General features: G+C 42.7%; 1 long non-coding RNA gene across 1 annotated transcript; it reads right to left on the bottom strand.

Moving 5' to 3' along the window:
* Positions 1 to 19,899: 19,899 nt before the first annotated feature.
* LOC100832368 lies at positions 19,900 to 21,224 on the bottom strand. Its single transcript, XR_138404.4, has 3 exons — positions 21,076 to 21,224; positions 20,585 to 20,657; positions 19,900 to 20,474 (listed from the first exon to the last, which is right to left on the bottom strand). It is a non-coding gene; the product is annotated as an uncharacterized LOC100832368 (long non-coding RNA).
* Positions 21,225 to 27,042: the final 5,818 nt, after the last annotated feature.

Here is a 27,042-nt window from a genome sequence, read left to right as displayed (position 1 = left end):
GCGCGCGACGGAATGTGCAGCGTCCAACCTCCCTCACGTACGACGGCATGCTGCTGGTGTCAGGGCCTGGTTAGGCCTGGTGCGTGCACGCATGCATGCATACATGGCTTATGGCTAGATATGCACACAAATGAGTACCGGTTGATTCACACGATTCAAAAAAAATTGTAGCTCAGATCATTTGTTTAATTCACAATCTATTTTCACAAATGGCTTCGTATCGACAAGAGCTTCAAAATTAGATCTTCCTCGATTATGCTTGGACACAAATTTGCGTGACCCTTTATTACCGGACGATAATGCACAAGTCGTCATTCTACTTTGAAATCACTAACCATGTGCTAACGTATCACTGTCATGGTGGCAACTTCATATATACTTCCTCCGTCCCATATTAAGTGTTGAAATATTACATGTATCGTCCATTTTTAGACAATTTGAGTCACTTAATATGGAAATGTGGGAGTATATGATTGGACTGCAATTTTTTAATGTATAGATCGGTATGAAGTTCACACTAGTAATTTGTAGCCAAGGATCTAGGTGGCAACTTGATATATTACTAGGTGGCAACTTCAAACATTATTGGGTGGCAACTTCATAATGTATAACTAAATATAAAGTTAGCACGTGGTAATTTGCAAGTATATAACAAGTTAAGTGGCAACTTGATATGTTAGTAGGTGGCAACTTTAGAAGCTTGCTCCTGAGAGCAACGCACGCCGCATGCGAGCTATATAGCGCCATCATTTTTTTCTAGCGTTGATGTATGTACCAAGCAGTATTTTTTTTAAGCTTGCAACAAGCATTTTAGGGCATATATACATGCACCAGTTAACTTTACATATTTAATATGCTATCTAACTCAAATCATTTGTTCGATTCATAATCCGCTGTTGCTATTAACTTCGCATCGACGAGAGCTTCAAGACTAGGTTCCTCTTGAATATGTTTCAACAAAACAAAAATCTGATATTTTGCTACCGGACAACAATGCACAAGTTACCGTCATGTTTTGAATTTTTTTTTCTATCACATAGTAACTTATTACGGACATGATGGCAACTTCATATATTACCGTGGGGTAACTTTAGATATTATTGGGTGGTAGTTTTAACTCACAAATTACCACCCATTTTGTATGCAGTTACCGCATGGTAATTTGTTACTAACGGGGGCGGCAACTTGATATATTATTAGATGATAATTTTAAGATTGATTTTTCTGTTGAACATATCAACATGTTATCTAGTTTTGAAAATTTTGTCGAGACCAAACTAATCGTGAATATAAATCGTAAATTGAGTATACGGTCTAAGAGTTTTGATACCATGCCATGATGCATGAATCGTCATCTTATTTTGTAAAAAGTTGCGATGGCAACTTCATAAATTAATGGGTGGTAATTTTTAAAGCGAGAAAATCATCAAAGCATACCCATACGTGATCTAGTATTGAAGGTTTCGTCGAGACAAAGCTAATAGCGAAAGTGGATCGTAAATATCGTAAATTTAGTGCACCATTTTAGACATAAAATATTTAAAACTTTAAATTTTCTAAAATATTAATCAGCAACAGCTTCATGTGCGTGCATGCGGAGCATCTTCTCCTGGTGCTGCATGCGGAGCCAGCGATATCCAAAGCTTTGTATGCATGCAGCTGCCTGTGTACGCGCGGTCGCTCGCGAAGGCGTTAGGCCAGCCCCAAAACCTTAGGTAATGACTTCACCTAGGGACCGCACTAGGGAAAAAACCCTAGGTATAGTATGGTGGGAAAGAAGGCTTTACCTAAGGGCGTTTTAATAACTCTAGGGGAACATTCTTTACCTAGGGGCTAGAACCCTAGGAAAAGTTATCACATGCAGTTGTAGGTGTGGGACCAAAATCTGGTATGCCACATCATCATCTTCCCCTAGAGAACTTTACCTACCAAAATCTGAAATACACTCTAGGAAACCATATTGAATTCATATTTGCCATATATGAATCCGCATTGACCATATTTGAATTCATAATGACCATAATTCAAAAAAATTCAAATGTAGAAATATAACCAAAAGAAACTGCACATAACACAAATTAATTTAGTCAACCTCAGTCTTTATTCAAGTAACATGTTCATTATCAGTAGCAAGTGTTGTTGCTACACCAAAAAATAGCCCGTTACACCCAAAAAATAGCCTGTTACAGCAGCACAACGGCGTCATACTAGTAAGTGCATACATGCAAGCACGTATCTAAAATTTAAAGCATTTCTTTTGAATCATATCCTCTTCTTCAAGGAGCAATGTCATTCTTGAACTTAACTCACCATTGGAAGAATCACTACACACAAAAAACCTGATAAGAGATTTCCATGTAATTTCAATGCAAGATAAATAAATATGGTAGTCACCTATGCAAAAGTTGTACTGAGAAGATAAGAAGATATCAAATTGAAGATAGCACCATACCTACAGAAGGATGGTGACAAAGCTAGCACATGTACAAAATCAAATACAGGAAAGCATCAGCAAGCTATTATTGGATTAACTGCAAAAGAAATTTCTGTAATAATACTCCATGAACACATTAAACAACATGGTGAAGTAACAAGCTTCATCAATAATAGCTTGATCAGAATACAATCAAAGAACGAATATTTAAAGTACGGTTCCATTAACTTAACCAGAATAAGAGATATGGATGCTGCTTATAGTTACAGATGGTGATAGTAGGGGACACATCGAATCTTAAAAACAAAGCAGCATCCCTTTTATGTTAACCAGAATACCAGATGCATTTGTTCAGGTTAAGATGTTACCTTTTATTCTCTTTCATTTTTGATGATAAGCAGTCATATCGCCAGAGGATTACAATTGCACTTGTGGAAAATAATATCCATTTTCCTGTATTGGAGTACTTGTCTATCAAGCAGCTAATAGTTTGGGAACAACATATAACAATTAAATGAGTTGGCATGAATAGGTGAGAACAAATCAGAACAAAGTCAGTAAGATATCATGGTGGACTGCATTTAATCGCAATGCACATATATTGATTATATATCACCAACGGTACTCCAGGAAATTAGGAACTACTTTGGTTGATGCAAACTCCAACAACAAATGCAATGTACTGTGAGTACCTTCAGTTGTGCCTCTCAGACTAAGACAACGTCCATAGAATCTGCTTGCAGTACAAGATTGCACCAAGCTGATCATCTCACTGTCCTCCACACCTTGGCCGACGCCCGTACTTGCACGCACAACTGACTCTTGTGGCCCGCAGCAATTCAGATGGTGTGGTAATAAATTGCATTCAGATGGTGCCGGCACACACAACTGTTTGCATTTAATTTTCTCTGCAACTATACATGAAATTCCATAGATGGTGTGGTAATACTTCAACTGGAATTGCATTCAGATAAAAATTCAGTGACCAAAGTGAAGCATGTAAATAATGAAGATCAAATTCAAATCTAACCAACAGCCGCAAGCTAGTAGTAGTGAGAAAAGATCAGATTCGTTTGGGTAGAAGGGCGAAGGGGGGGAAGGGAGACGGGCTCACCATTGATGGATAGCCGGGATGGGCGATGGAGATCACGTGCTCATGGCAGTGGAGGTGCCGGTGATGCCCGGGACAGCCAGATACCGTCGTTGGTGATGCTCCTGCTCTTGCAGAAGGAGGTCATCTGCGGGCAGTGGAGACGGAGCAGCGGACCACGACCCCAACCGCCTCGGAGCAGGGGGAACGGCCTGATCCACCGGCGCCTTGCTGCAGGCCTCCTCGAGCAGTAGGGAAAGGCGGAGCCATCGCCGGCCTTCCTCGCTGCCCAGTCCGCCGGATCCGGACCTAGGATGGCCGGATCTGGTGGAGAGGAAGGGGGTTGGATCCCCTCTACCAACGATCTGGGGAGGAGGGCAGCCGCACAAGGGAGGAAGAAGATAAGGGGGAGAGAAGGGAGAGGTGCAGCGGTAGGGAGGAACAGGGGGAGAGAAGGGAGTCGGTAGGGTGGCTATTCTCGCGGGATAGGCCGGCGGCGGTGGGCACGACGGGGCGGCGCGGGTACGGCGGAGCAAGGGCAGTGCGGGGTGGCGTGGTGAGGGTGAGAGGAGAAAGAAGACCAGATTTGTTTTTCATTGAGAAAACGGGAGGATATTTCATTGTCTCGCGTGGTGCGGTGGTGCCGTGAGCATCTTTTCCAGCCAGCGAGGCATTCTTTACTTTACCTAGAAAAGAGAAATGAGCTCTAGGTGAAGATTTTTGCCCTAGGGAAAGCTGTGATTTCTAGTAGTAAGTGACAAATTAAGACCGACACTCAGAAGCAACGAGCGACGGGTCCCCAAGCCCTGCACGTGCGATGACATGAACAGATTCTCTCAAATGCCTATTGACAAGCAGCCAGCGCGTCAGGCTCAAAGATGGTCCTATTGGATCCATCGAGACACTGGCTACGTCTCTCCTCCCCGGTTGAGCGTAGTGCATCATGAGAAACCTCACGGCCTTTTCCAATGAAAAAAGCCAGTGCCAACGTGTAACACGTACTCGAGATAGGTATCGCTCCCAAGCCGTATGGCAGGGTTGTACTCTACCTTCGTACAATCTTGCGTTGCCAATAGTTTGGATGGTATTTCTCAAAAAGAAAAAAAATACGGAGTAGTTTGGATGGTACGTCGAAGTAATAATGAAATAGATAGGTTTCATCTCAAACATAAAAAATATGTAATCCCAAATAAACGGATCGGGCGACTAGGCGACCCCAACCTCCACTGCGAGCATAGGCGGAGATAGGCCCCAGGCAGCAGGGGCCGCGGCTTAGGGCGCCGAAGCTTTTTCCTTCGTTAATTTTGGTGATTTCACGATTTGTCCTGGATCTTGCTTGCTAATTCTAGCGATTTGGAGCAACGGCCCTGGTCTTGACGAAATCCTGGTTCCGCCCCTGATTGCGAGCTCAAGGCGGCGGCCACCATCCCTCCTTCATGTCTTCCCCTCTCTACCGTGGGGCAAAACCCGCACGACGTAGGCGACGGCAGGGCCTAGATCCATCGGGGCTTGGCACGGGCATCCGTGGGCGAGCATCCATCAAAATAGCGTCTAATGGCTTGAATTGACGGACGAACAGTCTCACACTGATGTTGGTGTGGCTGGTTCTGGCCAGCAATGGAGTGCGGGGGCTGCGGCCATTGCTGCTGCTGCATTTCGAGCGACTGTGCATTGGGGCATGGTGGTGGTGCTGGCGAAGGGCGTGAGGAAGACGCAGCCAACGGGCGACCATGCTGCGGCGTCTGCGAGGTCGTCGGGTGCGGATGCGGCGGTCAAGTCAAGGCGGCAGGCGTTGGCTAGTTCTGCGCGCGGACGGAATGAACCGGGAGCGGTGATCCAAAGGAGACACTTGATTGGGCGGAGGTCAGATCAGGTACGAAGATGGGGCAGTGCGACGAACTGCTCCGGTGAGGGGTTGCTCGTCGTCGATGGGAAGAGCAGGGAAGATACAATTGCACTAGCGGTGAGGCCAGGACAACGCTTGTGTCGGTAGCATCGGCGGCATGGTTTGTCTTCGCGAGCGCCCATGGTTACGTTGGTTGTTGTTATGGCGATGTGTGAAATCATAGGTGATGTGTAACATTGGCAAGTGTTTTAGGTGAAACATTGATGTGGATACTTTGGATAATATGGATACTTATATGATGACTTGTATCTTGTTTGGACTTGGTGCTTTGCTACAGGTATGTTGATCCATTAGTTTCTTATGTGAAAACATAGCGTGAGTTGTGTGGAACTTACCCTGAGTCAACTCGTGGACTTGTGCCCGTACTGGTTATTTGTGTGTTCGCTTTCAGGTGTTGCTAGAGCTAGAGAAACGTGGTCCATGACAGGATCGAGGGACGAAGCTTGGGAGAAGCTGAGGTCGAGGGATCAATGTCGTGCGGGACGTTCGTGCGAAGGAACAATGAAAGTGAAGACTACGATGATCCGGGAGGGCACCGGTTTGTCCTACGTTGTTTATACCGGAGATGTACGGTATTGGATATATTCGAAACGTGATGGTCGAGTTTTGAAAACATCACAAGAGGAGCTAATGGCATGGATTTGATGGTCGAGTTTTCAAATCGTGTGTTCTTGAAATCCAAAATTGGTAAAACGCCATATGAACTACGATTTGGACGTAAACCTGTTATATCTCACCTAAGAGTTTTTGGATGCAAATGCTTTGTTCTTAAATCTGGCAATCTAGATAAGTTTGAGTCTAGATCATATGATGGCATGTTTCTTGGATATCCTACTCATTCACGTGGTTATCATGTTTATGTTTACGAGACTAACCGACTAATGGAAACCAGTGAAGTGACTTTTCATGAGGCTAGTTCTGGCTCTAGTCCTCTTGTTTCTAATGCAGGAACATATGTTCAGGGGGAGGGAATATTTTTAGATGATGAAGATGATGAGGAGGATGGCGTGCCCCTTGCTGTCCATGCACCATCTGTAGCTGTTCCTACACCTACTACGACTGCTGCTACAGTTGATCACCCTTAGGAGACTACCTCGACTACTCAAGCTGGGGTTGAGCAAGCTGCTGAGTCAAATATTTCAGCACCCCGACACATTCAAAAGATGCACCCTCCTGAACAGATTATTGGAAGCATGACTGAGAAAGTCACACGGTTAAGGTTTATCGATTCTAACTCTCACAATCATTCTGCATTTGTTGCTTCTTTTGAGCCCAAAGATATATCTCATGCATTTACTGATGAATCGTGGATCAATGCCATGCATGAGGAATTAGAAAATTTTGAGCGTAACAAAGTTTGGACTCTTGTTTCACCACCTCCAGGTCATACCCTTATTGGTACACGTTGGGTTTTTAAAAACAAACAAAGTGAGGATGGTGTTATTGTTCGCAACAAGGCTAAGTTGGTTGCTCAATGTTTTACTCAAATTGAGGGTCTTGATTTTGATGAAACTTTTGCCCCTGTTGCTAGATTAGAAGCTATAAGAATTTTATTGGCATTTGTTGCATCTAAAGGTTTCAAGCTTTATCAAATGGATGTTAAAAGTTCTTTTCTCAATGGCTTCATTGATGAGGAGGTTTATGTTAAGCAACCACCAGGTTTTGAGAATCCAAATTTCCGAAACCATGTTTATAAACTCTCAAAGGCTTTGTATGGTTTAAAACAAGCTCCACGTGCATGGTATGATAGGTTAAAACCATTTTTACTTGAAAAGGGGTTTACCATGGGAAATGTTGATAAAACCTTATTTGTACTCAAGCATGGCAATGATCAACTTTTCTTTGGGTGTGCCCCTCATGCTTTGGTGTCAGAATTTTCAGAAACTATGAGCAGGGAATTTGAGATGAGCATGATGGGCGAAATTACTTACTTTTTGGGGCTGCAAATCAAGCAAACAAAGGAGGACAACTTTGTACATGAAAGTAAGTATACGAAGCATCTGCTACGACGTTTTGGGATGGAAAACTGCAAGCCTATTATGACACCAATGGGATCTACGACGTCGCATCTTGATGAGGATGGTGAATCTGTTGACCAAAAGATGTACAGGAGTATGATTGGTTCACTTCTTTATCTTGCTGCCTCTAGACTGGATATACAATTTTCTGTATGCTTGTGTGCACGGTTTCAAGCTTCCCCACGTGCATCACATTTACAAGCTGTCAAGAGGATTTTCAAATATCTACATGGCACCCAATTTTTTGGCATTTGGCTTTCTGCTTCCTCTAGTATTATATTGCATGCATTTTCGGATGCTGATTTTGGAGGTTGTAGAATTGATAGAAAGAGTATATCTGGTACATGCTTATTTTTGGGTGATTCTTTAGTACTTTTGTCTTCTAAGAAACAAAGTTCTGTTGCACAGTCTACTGCTGAAAGTGAATATGTAGCTGCTGCTTGCTGTTGCTCACAGATTTTATGGATAATAGCTACAATGAAAGATTATGGGGTTACTTTAGAAAGTGTACCACTTTATTGTGATAACACTAGTGCTATATGTATTGCTAAAAACCGGGTGCAACATTTTAGAACTAAGCACATAGATATAAGATATCATTTTCTTAGAGATCATGTTGAAAAAGAAAATGTTGTGATCAACTTTATAGATACCGAACGTCAATTGGCAGACATTTTTACTAAACTATTGGATTCTTCTCGGTTTGCTTTTCTTCGAGGTGAACTTGGAGTAATCAAACCATACGGGATGGTTTGAGGGGGACTGTGTTCTTTTTGTACGATATGTAAAATATCTTTTCAGTTGCTTTTTTTTGTTCTTTTATCTTTAAGAAATAAAAAAATCTAAAAAAGTAATGAGCATTGTATTCCATCCTGAAATGACATTTTTGCAACCACGTTTATGTTTTGAGGACATTGTCATTTTATATGTATGCTCGTATGAAGTAATCTATCACATGACTTCTAATACGAATGATAACTTGAACTAAATCTTGTCATGGTTAAACTTTGTTAGCTATTTTGGTCTTGGATACTTAATTACTAACAATGATGAAAATATAATGGTATCAAGGTTTCAAATATACAAAGACACGTGGTGTCAAGCAATTTTTACTAAATAAATATGCCAATGTCACATTACATCTTCACGAGACTGCTTACCATTGTACTTTGGTATGAACTTGGAAGTTGCTATGTTTATTGAAACCTTTTTCTTAAGCTTCTGATTGCTTACCATTTGCCTTAAGCTTCTGATTGTTAATCATTGCACTTTGGACATAGGTTTGGCATGGTGTTTTAAATATAGGCTTGACAAGGTTGAATTGACTTGGCATATAAATTCAATGAAAATAAATATTATGCTTTTATAAAGCGCTATGTTTAATGTAATGTGCTGCAAGTTATTTTGTATTCAAGTATTGATGTAGTTGACACGGGGAGACCATGTCTTGCAATAAATCGTAACAATACTTGATTTTTAGTCATGTGTAGATTACATTATACTTATATACATGTCGAGTATAACTACTTTTTACATGACTTGAATGCACAATTATCATGTTCATGATGTTTCATAATGCTCATTACAACAAAGAAAAATGAAATATGACAAAATAACTTTTTTTGTGTGGTTTTGATGAAATTCATTGTCAAAGGGGAGAGATTTTAACACATATACATACCATATTTTACCAATATTTTGGTGTTTATTGGTGTTTCTCCAACATTTTGATGTTTTTCGTTTTGTTTTCAAAATCTTGAAAATCTAAGAGTTAAGTGAATGTGTGTGCCTATCAATGTTTAATGTCTAGTGTTAAGAAGATGTTGCCAATGTTTTCATCAAGGGGGAGATTGTGAAATCATAGGTGATGTGTAACATTAGCAAGTGTTTTAGGTGAAACATTGATGTGGATACTTTGGATAATATGGATACTTATATGATGACTTGTATCTTGTTTGGACTTGGTGCTTTGCTAGTGGTGTGTTGATCCATTAGTTTCTTATGTGAAAACATGGCGTGAGTTGTGTGGAATTTACCCTGAGTCAAGTCGTGGACTTGTGCTTGTACTGGTTATTTGTGTGTTCGCTTTCAGGTGTTGCCAGAGCTAAAGAAGCGTGGTCAATAACACGATCGAGGGACGAAGCTTGGGAGAAATTGAGGTCGAGGGATCAATGTCACGCGGGACGTTCGTGCGAAGGAACAATGAAAGTGAAGACTATGATGATCCGGAGGGCACCGGTTTGTCGTACGTTGTTGATACCGGAGATGTACGGTATTGGATATATTCGACACGTGATGGTCGAGTTTTGAAGACATCACAAGAAAAGGTGATGGCATGGAGTGGCATCGACGTGAAAACATGTAGGTCTAGCCGTGGCTGGATGAGTGTTGTTTAAAGATTAAACAGTAATGTCATCAAGATAACGTCCGATGGAAAAGTGCTCCACATGAAAGTTGTGAGCGTCATCGAGACGAACAACTCTGCTTTTGGAATCATCTCAATCCGAGGTTGTCTGTGGGCCCCACGGGCAGAATAACGACCGGGACAGAGGAGTTCGTGTTGGATTCGGACTCGGTTTAGCGTCGCGAATTCCTTATAAATAGAGGGCGTCCTAGATAGGGTTTTAGCAAGGATGTGAGGGAACTAAGAGCTTTGGATCTACATCAATTCTTGGAGAGTTTTTGGATGCATGGTTGCATCTTTTGTAATCGATCGACGTCGTTGCAATAAAAAGATTCGTTGGCGGTGTTATCTCTGTTCTTCTCGGATCTTCGTGGATTTTTCGTTCTAGATCTCTCTAACACTGCTGCAGGTTTATCACGAGTTCATAATACTTTGCTGCAGGTTTACCACGAGATCAAGGAAAGACCGCGATTACTTCATCTTTCTTGTTATTCCTTTAAATCGATTATAGATTAATTTTCGTAACTTTCTGTCAGCTGTTACTGCTTTGATCATATCTTTTTATTGGTAAATATAATTGATCTGATTCTTCTTGCGTTGGTTAGATAATTTCAATACCTTTCTTTTGCATACTCATACGTATATTTTGGTTCATCCAATCAAGTTTGTTGACTTCAAAGGGTAAAAAGATTCTTTTTAGATGTTGGACTGCGAAGGCAAAGATTCATTCGCTATTATTGATCAAAAAAACAATTTGAGAGGTTGGAAACAATACAATTGGGGAGTTTGAACCGATTAACATAGGAGTGGCATACAAAGGTGTAAAGGACCAGACCGCCAGACAATCCGCTCATATATACTTCAACACCACTGATCGAAGCAAATTTACTAGTGTTTGTCGAGGTTCCCCACAGAGACTAGGCTGCGACAACAATGCTCGGTTAAAGCTAGATCACAGGAACTGATTTTGGAATTTGTAGCAAACAAAGCAATATTTTTAGTATTTTCGTTTTACTTAACAAGCAGACGTCAAAGAGTAGAACACAATGACAAAGACAATGAACATGAGAAACGAGTAATTTCACTAGCAAACAATTAAGACAGGGAAGAAGCAAGTGTTTAGATAAGGATAGAATCAGAACATGCAGCACATAAGTATATTATCACATAAAATTAAAGCATGTTGACTAGTACAAATTACATACAAATCTCAGGCCACCATAAGACAAGTACTTGACAGATTTCACAAATATAAATCATGCTCTAGACACGTGTGTGCTGCTTGGCCTGGGAGCAAGGCGGGTGTCCTTGGACTCCGTTGTAATTTTTCTTTCTCTTTGAGTCCTTCTTCGACTCGGGCTGTACTCCGTGGGTTCTCCGGACCCACCAGTGTTTAATATATATTGCAGGGACCTTTTACAAAAAATATAAAATATAAATCATGTTGGCATTATAACAGCTCAATGCACTCACTGACCACAAACTAATCTGACAATTAACACAATCCAAAATTATATCAAGGTTCAACTCAACATTTCAAAGATCAAGCAGGTTCTCAGTTCTCGTACAAACAAACAGCAAGCAACAAGGGGGTCCGGGAAGAGAGAGAGAGAGAGAAAGAGGTGAGGCAGCACCAATTGGAGAAGGGGAGGAGTTGCAGGTTTGTCCTCGTGCTTGCACAAGCTGCTGGGCTGCTGCAGGTCTTCACGGTGCGCGACGTAAGCGGTCTGGACGAGGAGCAGTACCGGATCGAGGCAAAGAGCAGCAACCGGCTCAGTGGCGCGCCGCCACGCTGGCCTGGCCGGTGGTGGAGCAGGAGGCGGGGGAAGGGAGAGAAGTACCAGGCTCAAGGCAATCGAGAGAAGAAGCTAGGGATTTAGGGGGCTGTTTGGTTATTGACTATCTGTGTCTTGCAAATTTTTGCCAACTATTGGCTAAGGATTTGCCGACCCATGTTTGGTCAAAAATTTGGCAAGATTTATGAAGAAGGGTATGAAGAAGTTGGCAAGATTTTTTTGGCAACCAATTTTTTGGCTACCAACCACTGCTCCAGAAAACCCCTATAGTGGCGGTCAAAAAATGTGGTTGGTGGCGGTGATCACGCCCGCCACCAACTCTGCGTCATTGTAGGTTTTAGCACCGGTGGCGGGTATTGTACCCGCCACTGCTGCACCGAGATCACCAATAGCGGGTAAAATATCCGCCACCGAAGACTTACAAACTGCCACTATAAATCCCTCCGGCACCACCTGAAAAGTGCGTGAAGTACATCAGTGGAGGGCAAATTATCCGCCACTGGAAATTTCTAGTGGCGGTCTTTTGCCACCGCCACGGAACTTTTTCCAGTGGCGGTGGTGTATAACCGTCACTGGTACTATTTTTTGTCGAAATAAATAAATGAATTATTTATAAAAATAAATATTCCTGTAGCACAGAAATAGCAGGAATACAGCAACACAGTATACAACACCAAAGAAACAGAATAGCAGCAAATATATTACAAAGTTCCACACGAGTTAAACATTCAAGTCACATGCATGTATACAAAGTGTTTGAAAGAATGAGCCACAAATAGAAGTGTTCCACACAATTTAACCACTTTTGGCGACAATCCCGCCACCGTAGTAATCCCCGCTCGATTTGAGTACCTCCTTGTTGAGGATTTCGCCGATGTCCTTCTGGATCTCGTACACGAGAATTTCTGAGTTGTGCTCTAACTCGGCGTTGGCCAAAAACCAATTCCTCACTTTTTCGAAAGTCTTCTTTCCCTTCGGCTGGAAGTCGTTGATCATCTGCTGAATAGTGTGCGCGCAGTAGTAACCACAGTAAGGATCCTTCAGGCTGTTGCTCACAGGGGAAGTTGAAAGTGTGCCTGAGGAGAGCGTCACGATTGCGGCTGAAGCTAGGCATCGCGTACCATTTGACCGCGTCGTGATAGGCTGCGTCGATGACATATTTGATTGGCTCAAAGTCGCGTTGTGGTTCATTCCCCTTGCGTCGCAGTGGATCAAAATATGTGACCCCTCCCATATCAAGGCAGATGGCGATTGTCACCCAACGGCCGCTGTTTCACAAAAGGACGCACATTGTATTAGCCAAATAATATAACAAGCAAGTCTTCCGACGGAAAAAGATGTACGTATTCACGCGAATTGAAAACAACTTACTGTAAATGGTACAATATCAATACAAAACGGCGGTCTTGGTGCTTCAACATGAATTGAGTGAGGTATTCAATCGCCAACCTTCTACTTTCGGCCAACAATGGGTCTGGACCAAGCAAAGTGGCGTTGAAGAGAAGGGGGTCGGCGACGGCCATCCCATATTGCTTCACCCTATAGGGCTCCCTCGTGTAGTGTACACACCACAGTCTTAATATGGCGTTGTCAAGGCACTTGCAGTTGAAGAGGTGAAACAAGTCGAGTAAGTCAACGCTGAAGGTAACGTCGTTTTCCCTCTGGATTTCCCCCGTATTGGAGTCGAAGAAGCCATAATGCTTTGGCACTCAAAACCTAATTTCCAGATTTGTTAGGTCTGCGCTTGATGATGCCACATTCATGTACTTTTTCATAAAGCTCTTGCATCTCCCGTGGCAGGCGATACAGGTCATCCTGGGACACCATCGGTTGTCCGGGGTGGAACAACAAAAATTAAGAGAATTGCCTGTCCACGAAATAAGATCCATCGGGCAATCTATCTCCAACACGGGGGTGGGTGGGCATCTTCAGAATGTCTGGTCGCTCTTCCCAAATCCCTTCTATCTGCGACGCGATCTTTGGTTTTCTTTCCGTACAAGACGACTCTTTCCCCTCCTTGGAAGAGCCCTTGCTTGCCTTGCCGTCTATCTCCCTCTTGTTTTTCCTGCGTCTCAGGAAATCAGAACTGTCTGGTTTATGGGGGACCTACATCCCAGATGGGGCACTTGGACGGGGCTCCAACGGGGCTGATTGTGCTGCGGCTCTCCGAGGGACGGGTCTTGATGCGGATGGCTTAACATGCACAAAGGACGGTGTCAACACACATTTAATATGCTTAACATGCACGTACACCGGTCCCGAGGTTAAGCTTAACCTTAGGGCTAACCCCCAGGTGCTAAGCTCCCCCATAAGCAGCTAGAGAGAGAGCTGCAGAGAGAGAGAGAGAGAGCTAGAGAGAGAGGGAGCTCATCGGAGCAAAATTAAAGCGAGAGAGAGAGGGATCCGGGAGGGATGGCCCTCACTAGGGTGAGGGGGAGCTCCAGAGACAGCGGGGGCAGCCCGGGAGAACCGCCAGAGAGAGATCGGGGCCGGATTTGCCACCACCGGCCATCATGCCATTAATGGCTTTTTGGCCAAATTGAAGAAGTGGAGGAAGAAGGGAGAGAAAGAAGAAGGAGATGGGGGGGGGGGGGGGGGGAGAGCTACCTTCGAGCCGCCGCCATCAATTTTGGCAGGGCTTCACCGCCGGTGAGGAGCAGAGCCGCAACTGGTCCAAGAGAGACGCACGAGCTCGAACAGCTTCGAGCTCGCACAGTACTTATATATAGGAAGGTCACCAGTGGCGGGTGTACGGATAAATCGCCACTGGTGACCTCCAGCGGCGAGCCGAAAAATAAACCGCCACTGGTGCTCTCCCACCAGTTTCCCCTCTTTAGTCCCACCTCGCTAGTTTACATGAGTTCCGACCAGCATAAAAGGGATTCCGCCGCCCCACTTACCGGTGGTTACTACTCAGTGCTCAGTGCGTTCCCCGTTCCGGTTGAGTACTAAACGAATGATCGGGCGGTGCTTAAGGGGTTCAGAGAAGTCCACTGAGACTGAATAGTACCATCATGTATCGGGTGGCCTACCAGTGGCGGGTCTTCTTTACGGCCGCCACTGGTGGTTGTTAGGGTTTCCATGGCCATTTCCAGTGGCGGTGACAAACACCGTCACTGGTGATGGACCACCAGTGGTGGTGACTTGTTTCGGGACAATATTCACCACCACCGGTGGTGGGGCTTATCACCGCCACTGGTGGCGCTTGTGGATGTCTCGAGAGGACTCCAGTGGCGGTGTGTGTTTTGGTCCGTTTTAACCGTCATTAGAGGAGGATCACGGATGGGGTTTTTTGTATTAGTGAACCAAACAAACACCAAAATAACATTGGTTGCCAATATTTTGGTAGGGCAAGTTTTGTCATGAACCAAACAGCCCATAATCCCTTTTGGCATTTTTGCATCCAGGTCCTTCTCCCTTTCATCTTCTTTCACAAGTTGATCCCTCCATTCTTTAGTTAGCCCTTGGAGCTTATGTCTTCTTTACACTCAGGTCCCTCCTCTGTTAATGACAGGAACATCAATTTCTCTTCATGATCTAAATTGACAGCATTTTGGGCATTTTCGCCCTTTTCTGCAAAAGAGAAGAACCAATGTAATTTTTGCCACATATTAGAAGTATATGTATAAGTTCTTGACATTTTAGAATCATTCGGTGTTCAAATACAAAATTCTAAATAGAAACATGCCTAGAAAACAGTACAAATATGATGCTTATCACCCCCCCCCCCTCCACAACTTGTGACGGGGAATACAAGTCAACACGTGTAAAGTCAGAGTTATGACTCAAAAAGCCAGTACGTGGATGGAGAAGGCACCAACAATTTAGGATAAATTGGAAAAGCCAGGCTTCGAACTCGAGACCTCTTGGCTCCTGTTAAGATATAACACACAACCAAGCATCCCAAAAGACCTATCTGATAGGAAGATAAAATATGATACACGCTCGATGTCCAGGTACATATCGCATAGCAGCAGTAGCAACCTTGCCGCGCAATTGACCGTCGACCCGCACCGCCTTCCCAAGACAACCAACACTCAACACCATGGACCCATGGGTTGCTCGTCTGGCCACTATTGGGGGCCACATCAGCGCCACCGCGAGATCGACAACACCGATGACGGAACCAGAGAGCGCAGGAAGTGGATGCGAGCAGAGCACCTTCCCCAAGTCCAAGCCTTGATGCCCTTGGGGGCATGCCGTGGACACGTTGGCACATTGCGGCACATCTCTATGACCATGCTGACCACGCCGCCTCAATTTACCTGATCAACCTGTCACGGAGATGATTGTGGGCACGGTGGTCACCACTGCCATCGTTGTACCATTTTTTGACCATTCATCGTTGATTTCGTATTGTGAACAAAAGTTTGCTTGTTCACGAGAGAAATGAGCTTACATTGCCTAGCGACTGGTCCTGCACCCCGGCGTCGTCTCGGCAGGGGTGGAGCTGAAACAAATGTTTTCTTGATGCCCACTTACCACTTTAACCTGATGCATAGACTTATTAGACTCATGATTAGCATAAATTTTCTCTTTTACCCTAATGCATTCATGTGCATCAGGTTTAGCCTACACAGCTCCGCCCTGATGCGGAGCACTTGCTCGAAGGATCACACGAGTTCCTGTCTCGAGGCAGGACCGGTTCAAAAGATCTTCAAGGAATATGGCGGTACACGACTGACCCAATCGTATACATCTGCAGACCTGAGAACACATTGGAGGCGACACCATCCCATATTATTCTGGACGTGTTTAAAAGGGAACGGGCCGGCTTGGTCGAGTAATCAACCCGCGGGATCCATCCATGACTGGGCCTACTTCCAGAATTTATTCGTGAAAAGCTTCTCTCTTCTCGCGGCTCCACTTGATGCTGAACACACCCGTTTAAATGAGGGATTGCGACGCTGTTCAGCATTTCAAGCTCCAACTAAACGCAGTGCCAAACATGTCCCAATGATATGGTCGTGGTATTCAAAACAACAGCTAATTATGATCACGTACTAAATTCGAAGTGACAATAATGATCACGTACCAAACATTTGAAAAGCTTTTCTAGATTTTGGACTGCAAAGGTAAATCAAGATTCCTTCACACTATAATTAATGATAGAAAAGACAATATATTTGCACACGTCAGAAACAGTAGATAGAGATCTCTTGTCTCATCCATAATCATCCTCCGCGCGTTAACAAAATTCATGTAGGAGTACAATGTTAAGGGGCCTGTTTCATTTTACTGAAACCAGAACAGAGAAAAGTACCGGTGTCACCGTGATATATAACATGTGACTTGTAAAGATGTCTCCAAGTGCTCAGACGTACTCGCACCATCGCGCCTTGTGTAGTCTAACTAATGAAGTGCTTCATGCCCAGGAAAGGTTCAACAGTTCATGTGCCGTTTGGCGCACAACAGCTTACCTCTTCGACTGACCATCAAGACGAGAGGAATAGTGTGGACGATTCACATCCCATTTTTGGGTTGTCCGATTAAGTTTTTTTTTGTTTTTTGGCAACTTTTGTTTTTTTCCCAACTTTTGCATTTAAATTGTTTGCTTTTTTACTTTTTTATTTCGAGCTTTTAATGTTTGAACATCTCATTTTAGTTTCCCATTTTTATTTTTAGTTTTACTTCTTTTAATTTGCAGAAAAATAAAAAGCAAAATCTCACCTGAGAGTTGCCTCCCACACGTGTTGTCGGTCTGCAACGCCTCCCGACAGCGAGCAAACCTGCACTGGCAATAGTTGAATTTGGCAGTAGAAGACGCCACGTGTGCGGATCGAAGCCGTGGGGAGACTGGCGGCACGGATCTGACCATGGGCGGCGCAATGCGAGAAGGGAGGCACGGCGCGAGGGGAGCTGGGGAGGGGAGAGGGAGATGCGTGCAGTTTCGTGTGCACGAGGTGGAGTTGGTGGACAACCACCAAAGAGGTTTCTCGGATGCTAAGTTCTTGCTATTGTGTTGCAAAAGTAGGATGAAACATGATACCTATGCATGTTGTGGAGATAATTTCAGGGGGGCGGATGCAGTAGTCCATTGGATTCACAGACATGCAGCGGAGTTTTGCTGCGAGAGGGGGGTAGGTACTCGAGAGGCAGAAGTCCAGAAACCACCGCAGTAGGAGATGTTAGGTAGTGTTTGGTTGCTATAACTTTCAGATGATTCTTGTCTTTGGTTTTCGGTTCTTAGAATATATGAAAGAGAAATGGAACCACTTGTTCTCGAAAAAGAATATTCCTCGATATGTCTAACATCTTATTTCTCAATAATGCAGAATCACTTGATTACAAGTGGAACTAGTGGTTAAGTGTTTGGTTCCAAGAATATAAAAAAAATACTCCCTCCGTCCCATATTAAGTGACTCAAATTTGTTCAAATATGGACGTATCTATGCCTAAAAAGCATCTAGATACATGCAATAGAAAGCCACTTGATATGAGACGGAGGGTGTAGAACCATTATTTCTGTTGTGAATGAAATGAATGTGTGTAGTTTCCATTGATTGGGTTCATATATATACAAGGGGAAGGGACACCAATACATGCTTTGGTGTCCCAAGTTTTGGCATTCGCGTCCCAGTTTTGGGAAAATTGGGACGCGAGCTGTTACAACCTTAACTGCTCTATTAACTATTAATTAACTAATAATTAATCCTAATTGATCATAACTAATGATTCTCAACACTCTCCCTTGATCAATTTGCTCCGTTGATATGTATATACTTGAAACATCATGGAATCTTGTAATCTTGTAATTTCCTCCAAAAACCCTGTGGGCAAAATATTGAGAAAGGTAATACTGATATTGATATGTTGTGAAAACTCCTTCCAAAAACCCCAATGGGAAAAATAAGGAGAAAATGGTACAACATATATTGGATATTGTTTCTTGATAATTCATACAGAATTATGGGAAAAATAAACATGCCTTGTATATTATCCACAAAAACCCCAGTGGGGAAAGTAGAAAATATGACATATAATCTATGTTGATATTATCTCATTAAAAACCTTTTTATGAGAAACTAGTGAGTAAAACTCATAATAAGAAAGAGTGCAATATGATGTTATGAACAGGTTAAATTCAGGTGTATACTACCCCTGATGCTTGCAAAATTTTGAGTCATCACATACCAATCTCATAGACACATTTTTGAAATGTGGACTTGGGTAAGAAGTTAGTGAACAAATTTGCGAGGTTATCACATAATTTGGTTTGTAAGATATTTATCTTCCCATTTTGTTGTTATTCATGAGGATAGAATAGTTTAGGTGCAATATGTTTAGTTATATTGCTTTTTTATATAACCTGTTTGCATCTGTGCAACATAAGCAGAATTATCCTCATAGATAATTGTTGGTAATTCAATCAAAATAATACCACATGATTGTTGTATGTGCTTAATCATTCTGCGTAGCCATACACCTTCACGAGATGCGTCGTATAAAGTTATTATTTCAGAATGATTTGTGGATGTTGCCACTAGTGTCTGCTTAGAAGACTTCCACGATATGGTTGTCCCACCGTGTAGTAACAGAAAACTGGTCTGGGATCTGGCATTGTGGGGATCAGATAAATAGTCAGCATCAGTGTATCCGATTAGTTCAGAATCTTGATTTTCCTTTTGAAAATATAAATTTAGATCTCTAGTGCCTTGTAGGTAGCGAAATACTTGCTTGACTCCCACCCAATGGTGTTTTGTTGGAACTGCGTTGTGTCTTGCTAGTAAATTTACTGCAAATGCAACATCCGGGCGAATGCAATTTGCTAGGTACATTAATACCCCAATAGCACTAAGATATGGGAACTCATGTCCCAAAATTTCCTCTCCATCACTTTTTGGTTTAAATGGATCTTTCTCTACGTCTAGAGATCGAACTACCATAGTGCTTCGTTTGGATGTAGTTATTGGAGGCTGAGGAATTGAATTGAGCTCCAATTCCAATTCACCCAAGAATCTGAATTGGGCTGGAATGCCAATTCCATTGTTTGGTTTCTCGCTGGATTGGCTGATGGAATTCAAGGGAGAGACCAATTCCAATTCATGTTTGGATGTACATATTGAGGAATTGAGCATATATATGTATATGAAGCTTTAACTTTCTGTACATGTCTGAAAATAAATTATGCACAGCAATCGTATGTATTTCAATGATTTATATGTACAAACAAAAAAGTAATGAAAATATTTCGAAAATTGACCATGGCAACAGTGTTGTATGTACAAACATGGTAAAATATTGTAGGAAGTGCATGCAGCAACAATTCATAACAAGATAGTAGTTTGCAAGTCACTAAAATAAGATAGTCTCGAACAAACGAGTTACAAGTCATCAAAATAAGAGTCTCGAACAACCGAGTTACAAGTCATAACTAGATAGTTTGCACACATCACATACTAGTCTTCAAATCCCTTACAACAAACATTCAGAAACTTCAAGGCAACATTAGGAGCCATGCCTTCCTCAGGGCCATGGGAAGCTCCATAAGAGCATCAAACAACCGCTCATTAAGTATGAGCTTCCCATAAGACCGTAGCATGTCAGCACGTGACAAACCTTGTATCATCTCAAGTGCAGCAAGCCACTTCAGAACCATCATACATCTCTTTGAGCATGTACATCCTATAGTTATTTTTTCGCTCATCTTCACTAAAACTGCCTAAGTTCCTTGGTCCCCTCTGAGTACTCAAATACGCCATAGCAAGAAGACATGATTCAACATACAATTCTGTCAAAACAATCGTTCTCCTCTTCCTTCTTTTATTTTCTTCAACTATGCATGATACCAACTCTAATTGATCTGATGACATAAAGCCAGAGTAGCTACAATACAACATCTACTTGTAAGATTATATTGCAGAACACACCTCAATTCTAAAACACAATTCTACAACACAATGCATAATTTTTTGGGGCAATTATAAAGATTTTACCTTCAACCGGCTAGCAGCAGCAGCTAGAAACAGCAAAAGTCCAACAACAACTAGCACAGGTCACAACTTGTTCCTGAATATAAAAAGGGAAAATTAGGATTCTTGCAAAAATTAAAAATAGAAAGGGAATGGACCAGGAAGGGGCTAGAAGAGGCGGAAGGGAGCATGCAGCAAGAGGAAGGAGAGGAGCAGGAGCTCCGAGGAGAGGTGGCATGGGGGCTGGGTCGAGCAGGTTCTCAGGGGTGAGGCGGCAGCAGATTTGTGTGTGGGGGATGGAAGAGGAAGGAGGGAGGAGGAAGGAAGGAGGAGAAGCAGCTCCAGGGAGAGGCGGCATGGGGGATGGGGCGAGCTCAAGGGACCCTAGCCGTAGGAGGAGGTGGGGGCGCCGGAGCTCTGCCTGCTGGGAAGAGGGGCGACCGGAGAAGGAGGAGACAAGGAAAGAGGGGCGACCGGAGAGGGAGGAGACAAGGAGTTGGACGGCTGGGACTCACCTCCGCCGCCAGTGGCCTCCTGGTCTCCGGCTTCTTCCCGCCTCTCCCGCTTCTTCCCGCCTCGTCCCGCCTCTTCTTCGCGCCTCTCGCTTCCTGCTGCTATTTATTCTCCTTTTTCAGGGAGAGCGAAGCGGTAAGTTTAACTTGCGAGAGGGCGCGAGATGCCGAATTCCAACGAATACGGGGCGCGGGAGCTCTGAATCGGGTTAGGAAGCGCGGGCGGCTCCTCGATACTGATTGGAATTGCAAATGAATTCTGGACGTGAATTCCATAGCCACCCAAACAATAGAATTCAGGCTTGTGCAATTCCAATTCCTGATTCCAGGCCAGAATACCTACATCCAAACGTAGTGTAGGTGTTTTGCATGGATATGATTTGTCCATGTTAAATTTCTCCAAGATTTTCTGAATATATGTATCTTGGTGAACCAATATTCTCGAGAGAATGTGCTCAAATTGTAAACCTAATCTGAACTTGATTTTACCCAAATCTCTCATTTTAAATTCCGTCGTTAGGTGATTGTATGTATGACCAAACTTCTTGATGTATACATTTGGACAATCATCATTGTTTGAGTATTCTTTCAGTGGAATAAACTCATTAGTCAGCTGTACCATTTTGCCAGACTATGTTGACAAGTCATATAGTGACTTATTAAGGTTTTACACTATTCATGTTACGTTTTTAGCGTGTATTCGGAAATTGGGATTCCTTGAGGAACCTATATGTCCAAATCAAGTGACTTATAAAGATATTTTGTCATTACGTCTATTAACTGCATAAATAAACGATTTAGAACTGCCATTGAAATATGTTATCGGAAAATGATTCCACGCATATATGGAGAATTGGTTTCAGGTATCTGCGTGAATCCTTGTGCTACAAGCCTCGCCTTTGAGTTTCACCACCTCGTTATTTTCATTCCTCTTTCGAAAGAAAAATTGGTGTAGGTATTACTTTCGCTGATACCTTCCTTTTTATTGAGCGAAGCTGATTCTGCTTGCACTGCATCCTTCGATTGAATCTAGTCCGAGTGTTTACACACTATGCCATGGCCATGGTCTTTGGACCAGGATCATTCAGGAGGTTCTTTGCGATTATAGTGTAGAATGTATGTCAACAATTTTGTAGTCTTTTGATGATTCTCCAAAATTTAGATATTTGTGCATGGTTCCGTGTGTAGATCAGACACACGTGAGATCATCGTATAGATGATTATGTACTGATGATGACTATTCGCAGTTTTCCAATGCGGCCAAGTCTAGGTATACTGATGTCCCACTCATTGTGTGCACTATCGAGCTGGGTTTGTGGAGGTTGGGCGTATACTGCCCATTTGGTATCTATCAACGTAAAGTTGAATTGCATTTACTGATTTTTTTAGAGTATACTCAGAAGTTTTCTTCGTTGCTTGCGAGGAGCTGAATCATGTGGTGTGGCCATACTTCTCCCCCTCGTGTAATGAATGGGGAGTTGAGTGGTTTTTTATTGGTACCTCCACTTTTTCAGGCACATTAATTGCATGATTTAAAGGATTTTTATGACACCGTTGTAGTCAGTAAATGAGTATGGCAGATTATTTGCAATGTGTTGCAAATGAATGATTTTCTGAACTAGAGGTTCAGATCCTTGAGTATGTGGACTTGAGGAGAAAATGTGTTGGACATTCATATTGATTTCCTGGCATTCTTTCTGGTACTTGAAATCTTCCCCTAATGCCTGGAAATGCTCCTCGGTGAAATAGACAGTGTACTAGCCATAAATAACACCCCCTGATTGGGGCTCGAGATTTTGTAAATGACGGAAAATACAGTTATTCCTCACATAGATCCCAAATCTGTGAGGGGCCATTGATGTATGCTGGGGTGGTGATATCGGTATTTAACCGAATAATCGCAGATGGGAAATCTTTGGTAGATGTCCACGTATAAATAGGATAGGGGAATTATTATGATATGCAGTTGTTCACTTATGAATTAAGTCAGCAGCTTGTAGAACTGCTTGAAACATGAGGTTGGTAAGTTGCAATTCATTAGTAAAAATCATATGTAATGAGCTATATCCTTTGATTAGATATTCAAATCAAACCATTCTGAGTTTGGACGTATGGGACATAGTGTTGAGCTTCAACCCCCCAAAACCAGGCAATAATCATTGAAAGCACGTGAGGAGAATTATGCAACAATGTCAATTTGAATTGATTTAATTCGATATTCAGCATTATGAGCTTGTAGTTTACTAGATTGGCTCATTATTTAGCATATATATGGTTGAAGACACACGTGAGACGTCGTGTAGATGAACTTATTGAACCATGAAATACAGGGAAAGTCCAGACCATGGTTCAAGGAATTTGAGTGGTTTTGCTAGTATTTTGAGATATGAAGGTCCCAAAGTTAGCTTTTGATGTAGCATAAATAGTGCACATGGAATATAAATATTGAAATTCGAATTGCTAGTAATTTTCCACATCATCCCTAATCCAGGGTGACAATGGCGACTATGCCACATTTAGAATGTAGTGACATTCTGAAAAATTATTTTATACGCAACATGAGCTATAGGTTTGATGTGTGTATAGTATAATCCGGACGATAAAGAAAGGATTTTTTCAAACATTTGTTTGCCATATCCGTTACTTTTGTAGAATGAGAAATTCCAATTGTTGTCATCGTGGGTTTCTATATGAATCCCATTTCGACGGATATCTCTATAACTTATTAAAGTATAGAGTTCATGGAGCCGCTGTCCACTAGGCAAAATTCTTCATCCATTTTGGATTGACTCCCGTAGAAAACTATATATTGAAAATGAAGAACTTTTAATATAAATTCTTACTAGATATATAGAATACATACAAATTTTATGTAAGTATCAATGTGATGATACAATATGATAATTTACAATACATATGTCAAATATGTAAGTACCAATATGTTGATACAATAATGTAATATTACAATATAGATGACAACATTTACTATAATTATTTACAACAACATTTGGACATAAATATGGATAATATCTATTTTGGAGATAGGTAAACTAGCTTAGGTCTTCATACATGTCATTTGAAGTAAATTCAACGATCATGTTCTCCGTGCTCATTAGGTCCTCGGACGTTTGGAGTGGCAGGTTGTTACTTGGTTCCTCCATAATGTCATGTGAACAACCAGCTTCCTTTGAATTGTCTGATTGGAGATTGAAGTGTGATTCAAATCTTGGTCCTTGATGAGCATGTCGCTTGCGTCCCACGGATTGGAGGTACAGATCCACCAAATGATGGGGGGTACGGCATTTCTTTGTGATATGCTTGTAGCACCCACATTTCTGACAAACATTAGATTTATCATAGTGTGGCTTGAAAGTACCTTTTCCCTTTTCTGACACACGTGGCTGAAAATTCTTGTTGCTCTTTTGCTTGCCTTTGAAGTTTGTGGGTCGTCGAGATGACTCATCAAACTTGTTGTTTTTATGAAAATTGGCATGCACTTCAGGCAAAGGTGCAACGCCGACAGGGCGCTGATTATGAATCCTCATGAGGAGTTCGTCATGCTTCTCGGCTTGAAGTAGAACATGGATAAGGTCAGAATATGTTGTAAATTGGCGTGCACGATATTGTTGCTGGAGGATCCTATCAGCCGAAAGCATGGTGGATAAGGTTTTTTCAATCTTGTCCGCTTCAAAGGGTTCCTTCTCGCAAAATTGCAACTTCGAACAAATTTTATGAACGGCATGATTGAACTCTCCAATGGATTTAAAATCTTGTAGGCGGAGTTGAGTCCATCCATGTGTGGCTTCAGGAAAAATCACAGCCTTCTGCCGTTCATATCTAGTTTGAAGGGCGAGCCATGATGTATACGGGTCTTCTTCCATAAGATACTCTAATTTGAGATCAGGATGGATGTGATTCCTTATAATGCATAAGGCATTATATTTGTGTAGATCTGCAATGGGCGCTTGTCCCTTTGGAGGGGGTTGGATGGCCGCTGAAAGATTGCGGGTCGCAAGGCTTACTTTTACGTCCATTGCCCAGGTTGGATAGTTATGGCCGTCGAGGGCGAGTTCATCGAACTCTTTCCCGGTCATTTTGTCCTACATGGGGTTAAAAAACCATGAATTTTGTCAATTACTAGTGGGTAAAGCAAAACCGTTGTGGTAATTGTTGTAAATAAAATTGCAAAAATGTATGAAATTTGAGCGACGTTAAATTCATACGGTGTAGACCTCAAATAACACTTTGAAGATAATCACCAATTAGTGGTGTAGATCTCTCAGCTCTACGTGAAAAATTCATTGTTTTCAATAAGGTGTATGTTCGCACGGAACATTCAACGTCATTTAGCGTTTTACCGTTATTGAAAGGCTGTAGCACTTTGTATTATTTCTTAATTTAATATTGGAGAGCACGTTGAAGGTAGTCATTGTGTACATCCGACACAATGTAGACCTCACAGCACTACGCGAAATAACTCACCGCTTTCAATAAAGTGTATGTTCCCACGCAACATACGCCATTTAGCATTTTACCGTTATTGAAAGTCTATAGTACCTTGTGATTCACATATATTAAATTGAGGTAGTCATGTAGTGATGATTTTTTCTTATTACGAATGGAGCTTTTTCTTGAATCAAGTCAAATTTGTGCATATTGATGCCATATGGGACTTAATTGATGAAACAAAACTCTCAAATTTGCAAGAAATAAGGATCTCAATTGCAAAGGCATAAATATCACATGCAATAGGAAATGTACATACAAACACATTGAACATGATAATATTTACATAGACTGATGTCTTTGAATAGGAATCCAACAAAAAACTACTGGAATCTAAATATATATAAGTTCAGGGACCTCTAGATATAAACACTCCTACTATTAAACAGATATTTGGACCAAATCGCGATTAACCGAAACATTCGGGCTTTTCATGCAATTCAGCCTTTGTGGCTGGGGGCGTCCTGGGCCTGGGCCTTCCTGGCTGAAAAGGTCGGGGATATAGGGGGAGAACAACGGGGGAACAAACGGGAGATCGATGGGGCAGATAGGTTTCCCTATCGATCCCCACATCAAACAACGCCCATCTCCCCGATCTCCTTTGCCTTCGGCCGCCACCGTCGCTTGCTGCTGCCTACCGCCACCCTCCACCTGTCGCGCCTAGAGAGAGGAGGGGAGGCCAGGGGCCTCCGGGTTCCAGCCACCGGCCCCGGGTCCGGCGTGGGGCGCCGCCATGGCTGGAGTTGGAGGAGGGACCGTGGTTGAGGGGGCTTCGGTCGGAGACGGAGGAGGCGCGCCGGCCAGAGTGGGAGAAGACAGATCGGTCGCAAGCCAAGCCTCTCCGGCGGTTGGTGTCGGCATCCGAGGTCCTTGACGTCGACCAAATAGGCGACATGGGGTCCGGCGGTGACGAGTCCGGCGGTGTCACGGGATTCAGCGGCGGCGTCCACTGTAAGTTCGTCGGCGACGACAAACTCCTTGGCCCAGGAACTCGAAGAGTTCTTCTCTGTTCTTGCTTTGATCTTGCTATCGCTCTCTGATGGATATCACGCGTTGTGAATGAAATGAATGTGTGTAGTTTCCATTTGTTGAGTTCATATATATAAAAAGGGACCTATTAACTATTAATTAACTACTAATTAATCCTAATTGATCATAACTAATTATTCTCAATAATTCTGTTCCATTACAACTCTTCAACTAAACGCCGTTGGATGGAAGTTTCGATATGCCGAGAGATCACCAAGGTGAATACCGTCTGCAGCATGTGTCTAAATAACTAATCCTCTCCATGCACAAGAGTTTGCATCGAAGCTTTTGAGCATGCGGAACTAGGCATGACTCGAGTACGTGTTTCTATTCGTTTCGCCAATAATGTAGCTGATGGGCAAGCAGCAGCAACTGCGAAGATGGTGCATAGACCACAAGCCAAATGGCCGGGTACGTTATAGAAGGAAATGGAAG

This window comes from Brachypodium distachyon, chromosome 4 (genome assembly GCF_000005505.3).
Source record: "Brachypodium distachyon strain Bd21 chromosome 4, Brachypodium_distachyon_v3.0, whole genome shotgun sequence".
Classification (NCBI taxonomy): Eukaryota; Viridiplantae; Streptophyta; class Magnoliopsida; order Poales; family Poaceae; genus Brachypodium; species Brachypodium distachyon.
Note: the sequence above shows the minus strand (reverse complement) of the source record. Positions and strands in the feature narration are given on the sequence as shown.